Source organism: Canis lupus, chromosome 8, assembly GCF_048164855.1.
Source record: "Canis lupus baileyi chromosome 8, mCanLup2.hap1, whole genome shotgun sequence".
NCBI classification, from domain to species: Eukaryota; Metazoa; Chordata; class Mammalia; order Carnivora; family Canidae; genus Canis; species Canis lupus.
This window is the reverse complement of record NC_132845.1, coordinates 74,897,535-74,912,884: the sequence shown is the minus strand read 5'-3', so window position 1 is coordinate 74,912,884 and position 15,350 is coordinate 74,897,535. Positions and strand designations below refer to the sequence as shown.

The window sequence follows — 15,350 nt, the reverse complement described above, 5'->3', positions numbered from 1 at the left end:
TGCTTCACTGCCCAAATCCTCCAAGGCTGAGGCATCCCGTGGGCTGAGCCAGTCCCTGGCACTGTTCAGACAAGGGTGAAATCTATTTTCAGAATTCTCTTCCACTTTTAACACTCTTATGTCATGTGTTCACCCAGACTGGCCTTGCAGCCCAGATATTATATCTGTCCTGTCAACTGGCTCACCCAATAAACTTCATAGTTGCCCCAGCCAGGGAATCTGAGGGCACTTGGGGACAGCCAGGGAGGTCTGCTTTAGCAGAACATGCCTGTCAGGATCTCTAGATGACACCAAGGAAAGGTCCTCAGTCACACTGCAAATGAGGTCCAGCAGGAGAAGCCAGAGACAGATAATGAGTTCTCAGACATTTTTGGAGTAAATGCATCCAGGGCAAGAACCATGTTTGGCGATTTCTGTAATCTCCATGGGTTTCCCACAGGGGCCTGGCAGCCTTTGAGGGTCCTCTGCATCTGCTGAACACTGATTTGAGAGTGTCCATCCGACCTCTGTACTCCAAGGATGATCCAGGGGTATCACCTCAGCCCAGACTGTGTTAGAAATGCAGGCTCTCAGGCCTTGCTCTGGACCTGCTCTGGCACTGTCTACATCTTAGTGAGCACCCCCTCACCCAGTGACCACAGGGTGCCCCAAAGTTTGGGAACTACTACCCTGCATGCTGAGAGGGGGCAGAGGTGAGTGCATGTAAAACCAGCCACAGCAGCAAATTCAGAATGAATGAAAGAGGAAGGAAGATCAGGTTTGGATTGCATTCAGATGTACAAATTTGATCACAACTAAATACAAAAGCCTCAATTTAAGCAGGAGCCCAAAGGTGTAGTGAACAGGTGTCCTCGTTTACCAACTCAGCCATCTGCACTAAGTCAGCAGAATCCCACTTCCAATTGGAAAATTGGATTGCAGTCTTCCCAAAGTTTTGAAGAAGCCTCAGCAATGAGCCAATGAGCTCTTTCCACATCCCTGGGTGGCCTGCCAGCTGATCGATTTTAGATGCCAGCCTGTGCCTAGCAAAAGCCAGGTTGGATTTTCTGCCCAGCATTTGCTAGTGAAAGGAAAAGAAACATCAAGGTGATTTCTTTGGGGTCCTTGTGTCGATCTTCCAGAGGGAAGTGCAAAGCTTTCAAACCAGCCCAGCAAGGGACTTTTTCCACTGGTCTGGCTTTTTTAGGCTGGATTAATAAACCCTGGTTTCTTTTTCAGCTCAGGTATATTTTTCATTTGCTGATGACTGTAGAAAGCCTCCTGCTCACATCTGTATTATAATAAATGCATTATAAATGAGTAAGTAGGAAACAGTAAGGAAATGATGTTTTACTTTTAAATGCTAATTATGAAGCCCTGGTGCAGTTAATGTGCAGGGTGTTCTGTCAATTTTTAATGTTTATGCCAAGTGTAGTCTTCAATTTAACATGAGCTTTTAATCCTTTGAGTACTAAATTGCCTTTTAATGCTTGCAGAACAACATTGTGTTTGCACAAAGTCAGGTCTGAAAAATGTATTTAGTACAAGGTGTGTTGTGGGAAGGCAGAGACAAGGAGGGGAGGAGAACTCTTTTTTTTTCCCCCCAAGATGATGGTCCTGGAACACAGCAAAAGCAAGTAGCTCCCTGTTCCTTCAAGAGCATCATTTCCCATTCTTTCTGAGGTTGCTGGGAGTGTTGCTCTCCTGTTGCTGATTTAACCTTCTGGTGAGAGCTTCCAACTCCCAGAAACACAATTAGCCCCAGGGTGCAGCCTGCACCATCAAAAAGACCACAGCAGAACGGCAGCAAAGGAGCTGTGAGATGTGTTCTGACCACCCTCCCGGACACTGCAAACTGAACCAGAACAGTGTTGTAGGTACCCTTGAGGGTGCAGAGAAATCTACAGCCATCCATGTATTGTAAAAACAAAACAAAACAAAACAAAACAAAACAAAAAACACAACGAGAAAACCTGTACACTTCCTATAAATAAAAGGACCAGAGAGATTTTAAGACAGGAAGAGGGGCAGAGGAAAGCATAGAAAGGTAGATAATGAGCCATTATCTACCCCAGTGATGGGCCAACTTGTGGGCTTCTTCCAGCTGGGGGAACCATCCCCAAACCTCTGTCCTGTGGGCTCAGTCCTATGTTCTGGAACATACTTCTCCCCCATTCCCAACACATCAGGCTGAACTCATCACTGCTTGTCAAATGCCCTCAGTGCCTCTGAGCCCTGCACATATATGAACTCATTTAATCCAGCCCATGAACTATAATATTACTATTGTTATTCCCATTTTGTGGGTGAAGAAACTGGTGTACAGAGAAGTCGAAGCCAGCAAGAAAGAGGGGGGAATCTAGGTTTTGCACTCAGTTCCAGGGTCCCAGGCTTGTAACCAGTTCATAGAACTGCTTCTCCAGGCTCGGCTGAGATGCTGCTTGTCCTGGCCTCCTGTCAATCTGGGCATCACCCACCTGTCAGGAGCTCCTGCTCAGATGCCAAGTGCCCTCTGCGGAGCTCTTTTGGACAACGACCCTTTCCTCTAGCAGCCACATGCACCCTGGTACAGGGGTCACGCTATCCTGTTCGGTGCCTGTATTTACACCGTATATAGCAGGACTTAACGCCACCACATCTGTGATGTGTGATTCTGCTTACTGCAAGGAACCCCGGCATGACCGTGACAGAGGTGGGGAAAAATGGAGTCCTCTAGCCTTGGGGACAAAGCCTCACTGGAAACCCAGTTTAGTGTGAGTCCAAATCCACTGGGATTGCTATTTTGAAGGACAAAAATGCTCGAATGTCAGCAATTTCACGTCATTTGGCGTTTTCCTGGCTGGGCCTCAGCGTGGGGTCAGAGCATCCCAGTGCTGCCCCACTGACCAGCCCCCAGCACGTACGCAGTGCACATGCTGCCAACCCCAAGGTGTGTCCCTCGCTCCCCACCCTGGAAACTACAGTTCTTGAAAGAATGCATTTGTTTCTACATGTTTCCCTTTGGTGATTGGGCATTCACAAAGAACAATGGCCACAAATACACACTTAGTAAACTGCCTAATGATTAAATAACATATTACTAAAATTTGAATATAAAAAGGCCATCTTTACATGTGAAAGCTATTGGGCGGGCCCTCAAAACGTCAGTACAGCTGCTCAGACTGTGAGGGAACTAAACCCAGAGAGAAATGAGGGGGGGTTCATCACTGTGTCAGTTCGGCGACGACACCAAGTACCACATGAGGCCTCCCAGCTATCCCGTCCTCCCAGCCAGTAGGGCACGACTGGCCTCCTGAAATACAGGTACCCATGAATCTCTCGGACACAGGCAGCCACATCATAATTTGATGCAAACCTGTTAGCTTTACAGGTCCAAGTACCAGTGACTGAAGGGATGAGGCAGGTCTGGAATTAGGAAAAGACAACAAACACCAAGGGGCCTTCCTTGTCTTGTAAACTGAAGAGTGATTTTTCAGATCTAGTCGACTGCAAGGATCAAAAAGCTCAGTAGGGACAGAATGTCAGTCTGTCCATCTTGCTTTAGCTGGCTTCTGCCCTTCTTACCCTCTGGACCAACAATTCTGTTTCTATCTTAGTGCCGTCAGAAAACAAACAAGCAAAGCCCAACAATGATAGCCCGATTATTTGGTTTCAGGCCCAGAGCCCACTGCTGACAATGTGACTTAAGCCATGACCATGTTTCTACTGGGAAAATGGTGAGACTCACTCTGAGATGTGGCACCGAATAGTCACTAAGTACCCACCAAACTCACGATCCTTCTCTCTCTCTTTCTCTCTCTTTTAAAAGATTTTATTCATTTTTAGAGAGACAGAGGAAGAGTGAGTGTGAGCGAATCAGGAGGGAAAGAGGGAGAAAGAATCTGAGGCTGACTCCAGGCTGAGCATAGAGCCCAAAAGGGGGCTTGAACCCACAATCACAAGATCGTGACCTAAGCTGGAACCAAGTGTTAGACGCTCAACTGAATGAGCCACCCAGGTGCCCCTTTCTTTGTTTCTTTTTAAAAAGAAATCTTAAAAAATATTTTTATTCCTTTTTTTAGAGAGAAGGAGCCAAACTCATGACCTTCTATAGCACAGAGTTGTCATAGGTAAGCAACTGCCCAATGAAGGAAATTATCTCCTGGCCACTCCCATGCCCTTTGCAGCTAGTTAAGGCCACATGACCATCTCCTGGCGACGACCCAGAAGCAGAGGAGGTATGTGTCACTTCTCGTCTCCTTCCCCTGGGCTGGGTGGATGGAGAAGAGTAGGAGGCTTAGGGCATGTCAAAGCCACAAGACAAAACAAGCCGGTTTCCCGAATCACTGCATGGCAGAGATTCATGGGGCACTAGGAATATCCATGTCAAGACTGATGGATGAGAAACAAACATCTATTACATTCATGCCTCTATTCCCTTCAGGTTCCCCTTGCTACCAGTGCTGCCTTTATTCTAATGAATGTATAGAACCTCCAGTTCCTCAGAAAGAACCTCCTTCTTGTGCCATAGAACTTACCATCATCTTCTACCTGGAAAGTGGGGAAATGTGTCTGAAAATTACCACAGATGTCCAGCTGAAAAGCAGCAGAAACTAGCAAGTAGTAACAGCAAAACCCCTCAGCTACCCTGTCTTCCATAGCATGGCTCAAGAATCACACTTTAGGGGGAGGGAAAGACCAGTGACATCAGTTTACTTTCTGCAAAATAAGCTGAAAAAGTTGAGAGCCCAAGTTGAAGTTCTTGCTCCGTGTGCTCTCAAAACTGCTGCATCCCTCCACTGACAAGGCTTGGCAGGAGCAGAGGCGGAAGGCAGGGAAGACCTTACCTACGCTGGCCTTGTAACAGGGTACAGCCCAGAGTCTTTTAAACACCTGCCTACTCTCGGTCATGGAACCTTCCCCCAGGAAAAGGCTGTGGAAAGCGACATTATTATTTCCTCATCTGGGATAAATTGCTACAGGCTTAGGCATGTAGGCAACAGAGCCAGAGGAGTGATTTATGAAGTCCCGTTTCTCCCTCCTGGCCCCAAGATGCAGTGATAACTCTGCTTTAACATGGGGGATTACAGCGTCCTAATGAATCACTGCCCACGTACTATCTGCCAGGTGACCTGCTGGGTTTGGAAATGAGGATTGTCTCCCAGGCAGTCCTTGGGATTTCCCTTTCCTTCCTGTAAGACTTTTCTGCTCTCTGGGGCCCACGGCCACAGCCTGGCTCAGGGAAAGGCTGGGCGGTGGTGCCTGACTAGGATCAAGTGCATCTTAGGGTCTCCCCACTCTTCTGATGAGGCCCCATCCACCGCCCCGGGCTCAGCTACCCAAGCCACCCCCCCGCATGTCATGAACAGAAAGCATTCTGCTGTGGGCTGGGAGAGTAATGTGGCCCTTCCCACCCGGTGCCAACATCCAGAGGGACGGCTGTGTCAGCAGAGCTGCCTGGGCACGTGGGAAGGGCTGGCAGCCCCTGCCCAGCCCCCGTCTCCTGCTTCAGGGGTCCGTCTCCCACTTGCAGCCTGGCTCACCAGGCAAGTGCTCCGTGGAACTGCAAGAAAAGGTTCCCACTTTTTCCCAGGCAATGAAGGTGTTATTTGGCAGAGGTGGGTCTGGCTTTCTGAGAAGGTTAGCATTCTAAGTTCTTTTTATGTCAGGAATATGTCAAAGGTCCGTATCTGAGAGCCATTGTCTCCAAATAAGTCCATGCGTCAGCCCTGAGTGAAGGGCCTGCCTGTGCCACGGGGCCGGGTACGCCTTCCCAGCCTGGGTGGCTGGGCCAGTCCTCGCCAGCATTTATGGGCGCCCTGGTGAACAGAGAGCGGTGTCTCCCTTGACTCTCCCCAAAGTGAAGACATCATCATCTCCATTTTTCAGATGGAGTTAAGGAAGTTGCCCAAGGTTACAAAGCTCTGGGTGGTGGAATCAGTTCTACCCAAGGTCTGAGCCCTACCCCAGATGTGTGCGCACCCCATGCCCCCTCCTCCTGCTGGCCTCCTTCCTAGGTGCCAGCAAAGAAAACTCCTCCCTATTTACACCCCAAGGGCTCTGGGGCCCTCTTCTGCCCCTTGAGCCCTCCCTGATGTGCTCTCCAAGGCAATGCCCCCCCACCTTTCCCCTTCTACCTAATTCTAGCCAGTGAAGCCCACCCACAGGGCAGAGCTCATCTGAGGGCACCTTCCCACAGCAGTGGGCCTTTGGCACTGTCACGCAGAGTTTTTTCTCTTCTGGTGGGCCCTGTATTTTCCCTGCCATTTCCCTTACTTCTGCCCCTGTCTTAGCTGCCCCGTCAAATGAGGGGTGGCATGCCAGAGCGCCAGCTGCCCTGGCTGAATTCAAATGCCAGCTGTGAACAAGAACAGAGAGAGTCCACTCTTGGTACCTACACTGTTGTCGGGGAGAATGAGAAATAGGGTAAATAAGCAGGGGCATCTGGGTGGCTCAGTCAGTTGTCTGACTCTTGATTTTGGCTCAGGTCATGGTCTCAGGGTTGTGAGATCCAGCCCTGTGTTGAGCTCTGTGCTGAGCATGGAGCCTGCTTGGGATTCTCTCTCTCTCTGACCCTTCCTTTGATGCAAGCTCTCTCTCTCAAAAACAAAAATTAGGGAAGCCCCAGTGGCCCAGCGGTTTAGCATCGCCTTCAGTCCAGGGTGTGATCCTGGAGACCGGGGATCGAGTCCCATGTCAGGCTCCCTGCATGGAGCCTGCTTCTCCCTTTGCCTGTGTGTCTCTGCCTCTCTCTCTCTCTCTCTGTGTCTCCCATGAATAAATAAATAAATAAAAATCTTAAAAAACAAAACAAAACAAAAAAACAAAAAAAATTAGATAAGTAAATAAGCAAATTGCAGACCTGACCGGTATCGGGACAGCCAAACTGAGGTGGGGATGGCCAAGGGGGCCAAGAAGGCTCCATCTGCAGAAGGATGAGAATGGGTCAGGTCTCCACACCTGGAGAGAATGAGTCACAGGGGAAGCTTTGTAGGTAGAGGACATGGCTGAGGAGGGAAGGAGCCGAACAAGCCCCAGGAACAGGAGTGGGGAGTGGGGGAGAGATGGGGAGGGACTGGTGGAGGGGTTGCAGAGGCTAGAGCAGGAACCTCAAGGGCAGAGTCTGGATTGTATTCAAGGTCACTGGGAAGCCTCTGGACCTTTCAAACAGGGGGATGCAGCAGCCTGATCTCTCTTTTGCATCTGCAATCATGCTGGGTCCTGTGTGGAGAAGGTGTGGAACAAGAGAAGAAGCAGAGGGTCTTGGGGATGGATGACTGAATGACCTACCGGTCCTTGATGCACTGTCGGCCTTCGGCATGCGGGGTGGCTTAGAGGAGGGAGGATAATGCAGGCTGGGGGGAAAGACTTCTCCACTCACTTGCTCCGTAGCCTGGGGGGGGGGGGCACAGGCAAACTGTAACATGGCAAAGCCCTGGCTCCTCTAACGTAAAATAGAGTTGAAAACCCAATACCCACTTCACCCAGTGAGGATACCATGATAGGATACACAAAATGCATTTGGCCCAGGGCTTGTCCCATGGGGCACGCTTCCTACTGGCAGCTCTTCACCTCAGCAGAAAGGGTAGGTGCTGTGGGGCAGGAGGCAAGGGCATAGGCAAGGCTTTCTCCTATCTCACCCCACTCTGCTTTCCACAGGCATGACGCGAGGGTGTCATACAGATGTGTTGTATTGGGGCTCAGTCACTCGATTGCTTCCTCATCTCTCTGCTTGCTCGGGACCTGCGCGGACCTAGGGGCCTGGATCCCTCCCTGGGCCATATTAGTCTTCGTAGCACTGATCACTGACATTACTGTAGACCTTGGTAAGTGTCTCTGTGTTCCCGGTATCTCCACAAAGGTGGGGACTCTGGATTTTTTGTCTCCCCAACCTCCCCGAAGCCCAGTTCTTCTGACAGTGCCCGGACTATAGCAGCCCCCTGGGGGATATATATGGATTGAATCCTCACCATAACCCCTGGGAGGGAGGCGATATCAGCAACATGGTTATTCCATGATCCTGCAGGCAATTAAGCTGGCTCAGCGAACATGCCCCAGGTCACACAGTCAGTGGGTATCAACCCTGTCTTGCAGCTGGAGACGATGAGGGTATAGGGCATTAGTTGTCAACCCAAGCTGCACACAGAACTACCTAGATGGAGCTAGGCATTCCTAGCCACATCCACATCACTGAAATCAGAATGTGAGCTGGAGCCAGGAGTTAAGACTTTCGAAACTTCCTGTCGTGTAAACCAGGTGGAGAGTCACCAGTCTCGAGAGTGACATCCAGCAAGTGCTCAGGACTTGGAGGAGAGTTATACTGGTTGCCACTGGGATGGCCCGGAAGCAAATCTCCAAGAGAGGCCCTGCCAAAGCTGACCATGACCCTTACTCCAGGTCCACGGCGGCCTCCCACTGGTGATCCCCAGGAATCATCCTTTCCTGTCAGAGCTCAGGTAAGCCTCACAGCAAGGCTGCTGGTCTCCTCTGAAAACACAGGACTGCCAAGCTGCCCTAGGAAGCTTTCCGTATGTATAACACGCTCCAACAACCCCCGAGGCTCACCGGGGAGTGGGCTGGAAAACCAGTTTAGATTCGCAAAGAAGCTGGTATTAAAATTGCTGAGAGCTCTCTGGCTCAGGCGGCTATGCATGTTAGGGCCTGTGAATAATAAAAGGAGAGCTTGTAATTCTACTAAAAAATGAAATTTCCCCATTTCTGCAGAATAAACAAAAACAAAATAATACATTAGCTCTGCAATATGTCTGTGCTTCAGGGCTTCAGATTGTCATTAAAGTTGGATTTTATCCATGACAGATTTCTCCACTTCCCTTGCACCCCAAATAAGAAGACATGCGGCCTTACGACAAATTCCCTTTTCTTTCTATTTTCTATCTGCATGTGGTTTATCCATACTAAACTGCAGAGGAAGTTGCCCAGACCCTGGTCTCCTGTTTGCAATTCTTTGCTTTTTAGGCTCTGAAACACTCCCCTGGGTGTTCTTAAAAATCCTATGGGATAATGTTGAAATAATCCATCCTTCAAAATATAGGAAGATAAAAAGAAGCTACCCCCCCTTCCACCAACCTGGGTACCCTTGGTTGTATAAGGGAACTCAGAGTCAGAGAGGGGGCTCTGGCCCTGGGTTCAAAGCAATCAGCCTCCATGAGGGGCTGGATTCAGCAGAGACACGGATCAAAGGCTCTGGGTGGTGACAGCAGCCAGCACCATGGTGACAGCAGAGCTTCGAAGCCCTTACCCAAAGAGACCAGGAGCCTGCTTCCTCTGTGCCCTAGCACGCGTGCAGGTATATGCAGGGTGGGGGGAGGAAGGAGCTCTGGCTCCACCATCACAGGCACCCCCGGTGCCCCAGGCAGACCTTTAGGGGCTCCGCAAGTAGGACGGTCATCCTCAGGTCAGAGGCTGAGATGTCCCAGCCAAAAGGAACTTTGACTGCCACGTACAAGGTAGGTACCGACCAGGCCAGACCTGAGGATCACCTGTCTTGGGCCACCAGAGGACCAGGAGACTGAGGCAAATGGGAGACTCTCACTACAGCAAGTGCTCGCTCCTGCTTCAGCGAAGGCCCATGTCGGAGGAAGCATCAGCTTCATGGTTTTCCTTGTCTCCTCTGCTGTGGGCAGAGAAAGTGTGGTGCCTCAAAGATACCAGTGCTAAAGGGGAAAAGAACACCAAAAGGACTGGGTGTGCCATGCACTGGAAAACGAGTCACTTGCCAAATCTGGGGTGCTACAGAACTAATCCTCCCAGGGCCTCAAGGGGGGGCCAAGCTTCTGGGTTCTTTCCCCGTGATCCCCAGAAACCCGAGGTTGCTTGCTCCTGCTGGCACATGGTCACATACAACTGGGGTGACTGAGGTGACCCCAGGCCGGCATCCCTTGCCATGGCAGGGATGGAAAAAAGCCCCGACGACAGCAGCGGGTTGGGTTACACAGCCGGGATCCCTGAGTCGGGAAGTGGCACTAGGGGAAAAAATAGCAGCCAATTAGACACTGGTAATATTCCGGAGACAGCTCCACAAGTGGCCCAGGCTGACAGAGCAACTCACATCTAGCTTTGATGTCTTGATAGGTTTTTAACAAATTCTCCTTCAGTTATCCAGCTGCTTAGCTAATCAGATATTATTACCTCCTTTGTGCTTCCTTGCTCGCTCCCTCTGTTTATCAGGCCTGCCTTGCTGTAAAAAGAGCTCCATAATGATCCCTATCTAAATATTTCACTTCTAATACAAAGGTCTGTGTTTTGCATGCCAGAGAGACTCTACAACTCAGTCTGCTGAGAAGTAGCTCCCCTGCCTCTTTGGAGGAAATGCGCTGATTCCAGTCGTACACGGTGTCAATGGAATTTTCCTGAATTATGTGTCCGTGCACACGAAGCTGGGGAGGCAGGCAGCAAGGCTGTGGGTTAACTTCAGCCCACACACGCTGAGGACGTCTGCAATGACTGCTGACTGGCAACCACATTCTCCTCATCCTTGGGCTTTGTCCTGACATTAGCAAGCCAGAGGGACATTTAGGCAAACCACAGACTGCCATCAGAAAGCCACAGAGAAACCATCAGGGGGTATGAGCAAAGCACCTGAGGGGTCTTGGAGAAGAGTAATTGGCAGAACTTGGCATTTGGCTTTGATGTTCCTGGTCCCCAAAAATGTTTCTGGATTCTTTCTGTGATTTTTAATACAGATATGACATAGTCCCAGCATGATCTATACACCTGCTCGTAGGTTGTGTGTGAAATCTGGGTCTTGAAACTCAGCACGTGGTGGGGGATGCTTGTCCTCTGCATGGCTGTGTTGGAGCAGAGTCTCCCTATGGTGTGGGTTCAAGGTAGATTATAACTTGTCTTAATGCAAGAACAGAGCAAGGTCACTGCAGGAAGGCATGGCCAGACACCCCCAGAGAAGTAAGGACCTTCACTGACTAGTCCAACAGATCTGTGACACTGGGTTGCCTACCGATTGGGATATCCAAACAAAACCGTGTCATGCCCCTGATCAAAGCCATCTGACAACTTCCTCTACCACTGAGAATGAATCCCAACCTCCTTACTATGGTCCCTCAGGCCCTGTGGGGTCTACCCTTAACTACCTCTAAGACTTTGCTGCTGACCATGCTCCCTTGGCTCGTTGCTCCAGCCACAGCATCTGCCTCTTTGCATAGATCCACAGATCTTGAACACACTGAGTGTATTTGTACTTCAGGGCCTTTTGACTTACTCTTCCGTCTGCCTAGAACATATCTCACCGCAGATCGTCCTATGGCTCACTCCTCCACATCCTTCTGGGGCTCAGCTGTCACCCTCAAGAGAATCCTTCCTTGACCAAAGAGCAACACCTCTGCCTCTGCCACCATATTTCTCCCCACTTCATGTCCTCAGCATCTACAACAGTGACTGATACATACTAAGTATTTAATAAATACCTGTTGAATGAATAGAGAAACAGAAACATCAGATATCTTTCACAAAGGATACCAACAAGAGCTTCCTAATGGAAAGGTTTCCTAATGGCAATTCAGGCCACATTTTTTTTGCTGCTTTTCCACACTTTCTGCAAGCTCTCATAGTAGTCCCCTATTACCCATCATCCTTTTCTTCCACGGTATTAGAATTTTAATCCAATGTAGTAGTCAAAAATAGAAACACATTTCCCAAACTTCCTTGAAGCTAGGAGAGGCCCTGTGGTAGAATTCTGACAGTTTCTAGGAATCTGACTCTTGATCCTCGCCCCTAGTTCCTCTTTCTCCTTTGCCCATACCCTTTACACCTATCCTGCTGCTTGGAAGGTCGATGTCTGGCTGAAGGTCCATCTTGAGCCATGAGAAGAGGGCTGCATGGAGCATAAAGCTGGAAGAAGACTGGGTCCCAGAGGGCTCAGACAAACAGGATTCTGCACTGCTTACTTACAAACTTTCCCATATGAAAGAAATTTCTTTTTCGAGCCACTGTTATTTTTTAAAGTCACCTAGAGCTGAACCTCTGATACCCACTTTGCTTGCATTTTCTATTTCTTGGTGGAAATTGCCCCAAGTAGATGAAGGAAATCTCAGAAGTTTGGGCAGAGTAGCAGAGGTTGAAAGGAGCAAGGAGCGTGGCTGGACATCTGTAGACACAAATGGCCTACTGAAATCTTACTGCACGTGGCCATGGAACTCCTAGGGTGGAAAGAGGAAAGGGCCTCAGAAGTGAACTCAGAAGGGTCAGCTCCAGACCACTAGGACCTGCCCAAGTCTTCTTAGTTTTTATGGCCTTATCTCTTCATCTGTACAATGGAGGTAATGGTTATGGAAAGTATTTAAAAATTAGATATGAAAGAGCTTTGCAAACTCTCAATCGCCCTAAAACTACAGAGTATTTAAGACTTAGTTCTATTGGGCCTCTCACAGATGAAATTGATTCTTATAGTTCTTAATTTCTTACCATCTTACGTATGTAATATCAAAAAACCAAGAGTCAGTAGTTTAAATCACAGAATTAAATAACATTTTAAACTATGCCATGAAATTAGGATTGGCAGAGGAGAACTCCTTAAACTTATTTGATTTTTCAAATTCTTATCTATTAATTAAAACAGTCTATTAAGGCAATAACAAGTCATGTATTTTGTGCCACAATGGAAAAACAGGCATTGGATGATTTGTACTACAAAAAATGAAATTACTTTTTAAAATGTATCAAGGGTCCCAAGGTGGCTTATCTATGCCCCAGAAGGACTAGATCAAAGTGCCAAGGACCAAAAAGAGTCAGCCAGTTGGGTAAGACCTAGTATCCCAAAGACTCAGCAAGCTCAGATCCTAGTAGGCATCTGTAAGTCCTGCCAGGTAGAAAAAGCACTGATGGGGAATCCAGATGTCTGCTAATGATCAGGAAAGACTGCTGGCAATAATTCCAGAGAACTATCCGTAGACAGTAGACTCTTGGCAAGGCTTTAATTTGTAGGTCAAAGCAAAAGGTGCTCTAGTCACCAACTGGGGGGGTTAGGTCAGGTGCGGCAGACACAGTTGGCTGCTTATCTGATAGCCATTCCCCTTTCTTCTCTGTCAACAGAACCCTAATTATGGTACCTGCCCAGCCCCAGGGGAGACCATGATTGGCCCAAACCAATCATGGCCATCTCATTCCCCTGTGCTAGAGGGCAAGTGATGCTCTTCTAACCAGTAAACTCCAAAAGGAGACTACTGAAGGCTTCGGAGAACATTCTCTCTGTGGAAGTAGAGAGCATAAGGAAGAGCCCCTATGATTATCTCCCTCCTTTCTTCCTGCGTGGCATGGGGCCACATGAGGAGATGACATTCCACTTGGAGTTTCTGTAGCCATCTTGCATCTATGAAGGAAGTCATTTTCCAAATATCAAGATGGCAGGTGGAAAGACTAGAAGCGCCTGTGTTCTCTGTGTCAACACTGAGCCTCAACAAATAGGCTTGTAATGGGAGATGAGGATCTCTTTTTTAAAGCCATATTTAGTTGGGTTTTCTGTAACGAGCTGGTATGACAGGGTTCCACTCCTCGTGGGCTCAAGGGGCCAACTGAGATGCCAGCTGCTTAACCTGTGTCAGCATGAAAAGGGGACGACTGTGACATGATGAATATGTGGAGCACCAGCTCCTTTCTTGGGTCTCCTTGACTCGGGTCTGACTGCACAGAGACTTGGCAGGTGATGCTGAAGAGCCTCTGGAGCAGGGCACAGTCCTGGCCAGGGATGGGAGGTCCTATCCCCAGAGCTCAGGGAGCACACTCTTCCTGTCATGGTGAGCACTGGAGAGGGCCTGCACTCTAGAGGGGCCGGTGCAGGTCTTGGCTGTGAGACAGCACAAAAGCCTAGGAAGTGGGCAGGGGCCCAAAATATAGGCACTGCCAAAATAATCTGACGGTGTGGGATGTCCCTCGTGCACAGAACCCTATTGTGACGGTTTTCTAGCACAGAGACTGTGACAGAATCACTTTGAATTTGTATTCTAAGACATACATTGTGGGTGTCCCAACTACAGGGACTAATTATTTCAAGTTAACTTGCTGTGCACTTGGGGCCCTGTTTTAAGAGTTTCACATGGTTGTATTCATTGGCCTTTTGACTGTCAAGAAGAAAGGCTATTACTCCATTAGGTAATTTAAAAAGAGAAGTGACAATTTTTCAAGTAATTATCAGCAAAACCGCCAAACAGGAAGGTAGAACCTGAATATCCCACTGAGAGAAACGACCAAGACAGAAAATAATGCGCTATATACAATACCACAAAAGCAAACTTCTTGACAGATGAAGTACTTTATCATGCCATACTCACGTTTCTTTAATGAACTGGCCTCAGTGGCTGTATTCAAACCACGAACAGAATTTAGTCTTATTTCTTATGCTGAGAAAGTCTAGAGACTATTAACCCTGAAATATCTAATACTGTATATTCTTGCAAATAAGTAAACTAGTTCACCATCCCATAGTTTTCCTTGCTTTACAGGAACTCTTTAGCCATTACCAAGGAAGTAGAATCAATGTGATTAATACAGTGTTTAAAAAGTAACTGGTACCATTTACACTCCTCTGTGTGTTCTTCAGCTTTGAACAGACCTGTGGACCAAATCTTGCCCAACATCTGCTTTTGTAAATAAAGTTTTATTGGAACACAGTAAGGCTCAATAGTTTATGTATTGCCTCTGGCTGCTTTTGTGCGAAACCAGCAGAGCTGGGGAGTTGCTGAAAGACTGCATGGCCCTCACAGCCCCAAATATTTACTATCTAGCCCTTTACAAAAAATGTTTGCTGACCCTGGTTTAAAATAATGGTTATTCTTTTCCTAAATTGACAGATAATGTTCATTCTGACAACGCTCCCATATCTTGCAGAGTAGTAAAGCACTGCAGTAATTCCATAGTTCTATAACCATTAACAATGATTTCTAGCTTATTATGGGTTGTGGCACAGAAAAGATAGGCTGTGGATTACATATAATTACCTGGGTCCTGACTCTAATTCCACTCTTTCTCTTCAATTCAAGAAACAAATCACAGTGCAAGGGAGAAAGTCGTGTTGAAGCATTAGCACTGAAGGGCGATAATATTATTATCATCATTAAAGGATATTACTGAAGGGAATCATTCTAATTTATAAAAACAGTAAATAGTTTGCAAATTTCCAAGCCTTAACAATTGCTGATAACCAATTACTACAACACACTTACAACTGATTACAATGCCCCAGTGGGACCAACACCTTGGAAGAGAACCACTGATCTAAATTGGTGATTTCAGAGAAACAAATCCAATCCATGATCTCAGGATTTATTCATCCTTTCAACATGTGAGTACCTACTGTGGGCAAGCATTCTGGAATGCAAAGGTAAGTGAAGATACCAGATGTAATCGTGGATCTCAAGACGCAT

At 47.9% G+C, this 15,350-nt stretch overlaps 1 protein-coding gene and 1 long non-coding RNA gene across 13 annotated transcripts in view; one reads left to right on the top strand and one right to left on the bottom strand.

The window, feature by feature from the left end:
• AUTS2 (activator of transcription and developmental regulator AUTS2) overlaps positions 1–15,350 on the bottom strand; it is a 1,131,932-nt gene that overhangs the window by 111,001 nt on the left and 1,005,581 nt on the right. The window lies entirely within an intron of this gene.
• Positions 4,047–14,587, top strand: LOC140639113 (uncharacterized). The gene is made up of 4 exons (XR_012035971.1): positions 4,047–4,196; positions 7,618–7,784; positions 8,215–8,414; positions 10,233–14,587. It is a non-coding gene; the product is annotated as an uncharacterized lncRNA (long non-coding RNA).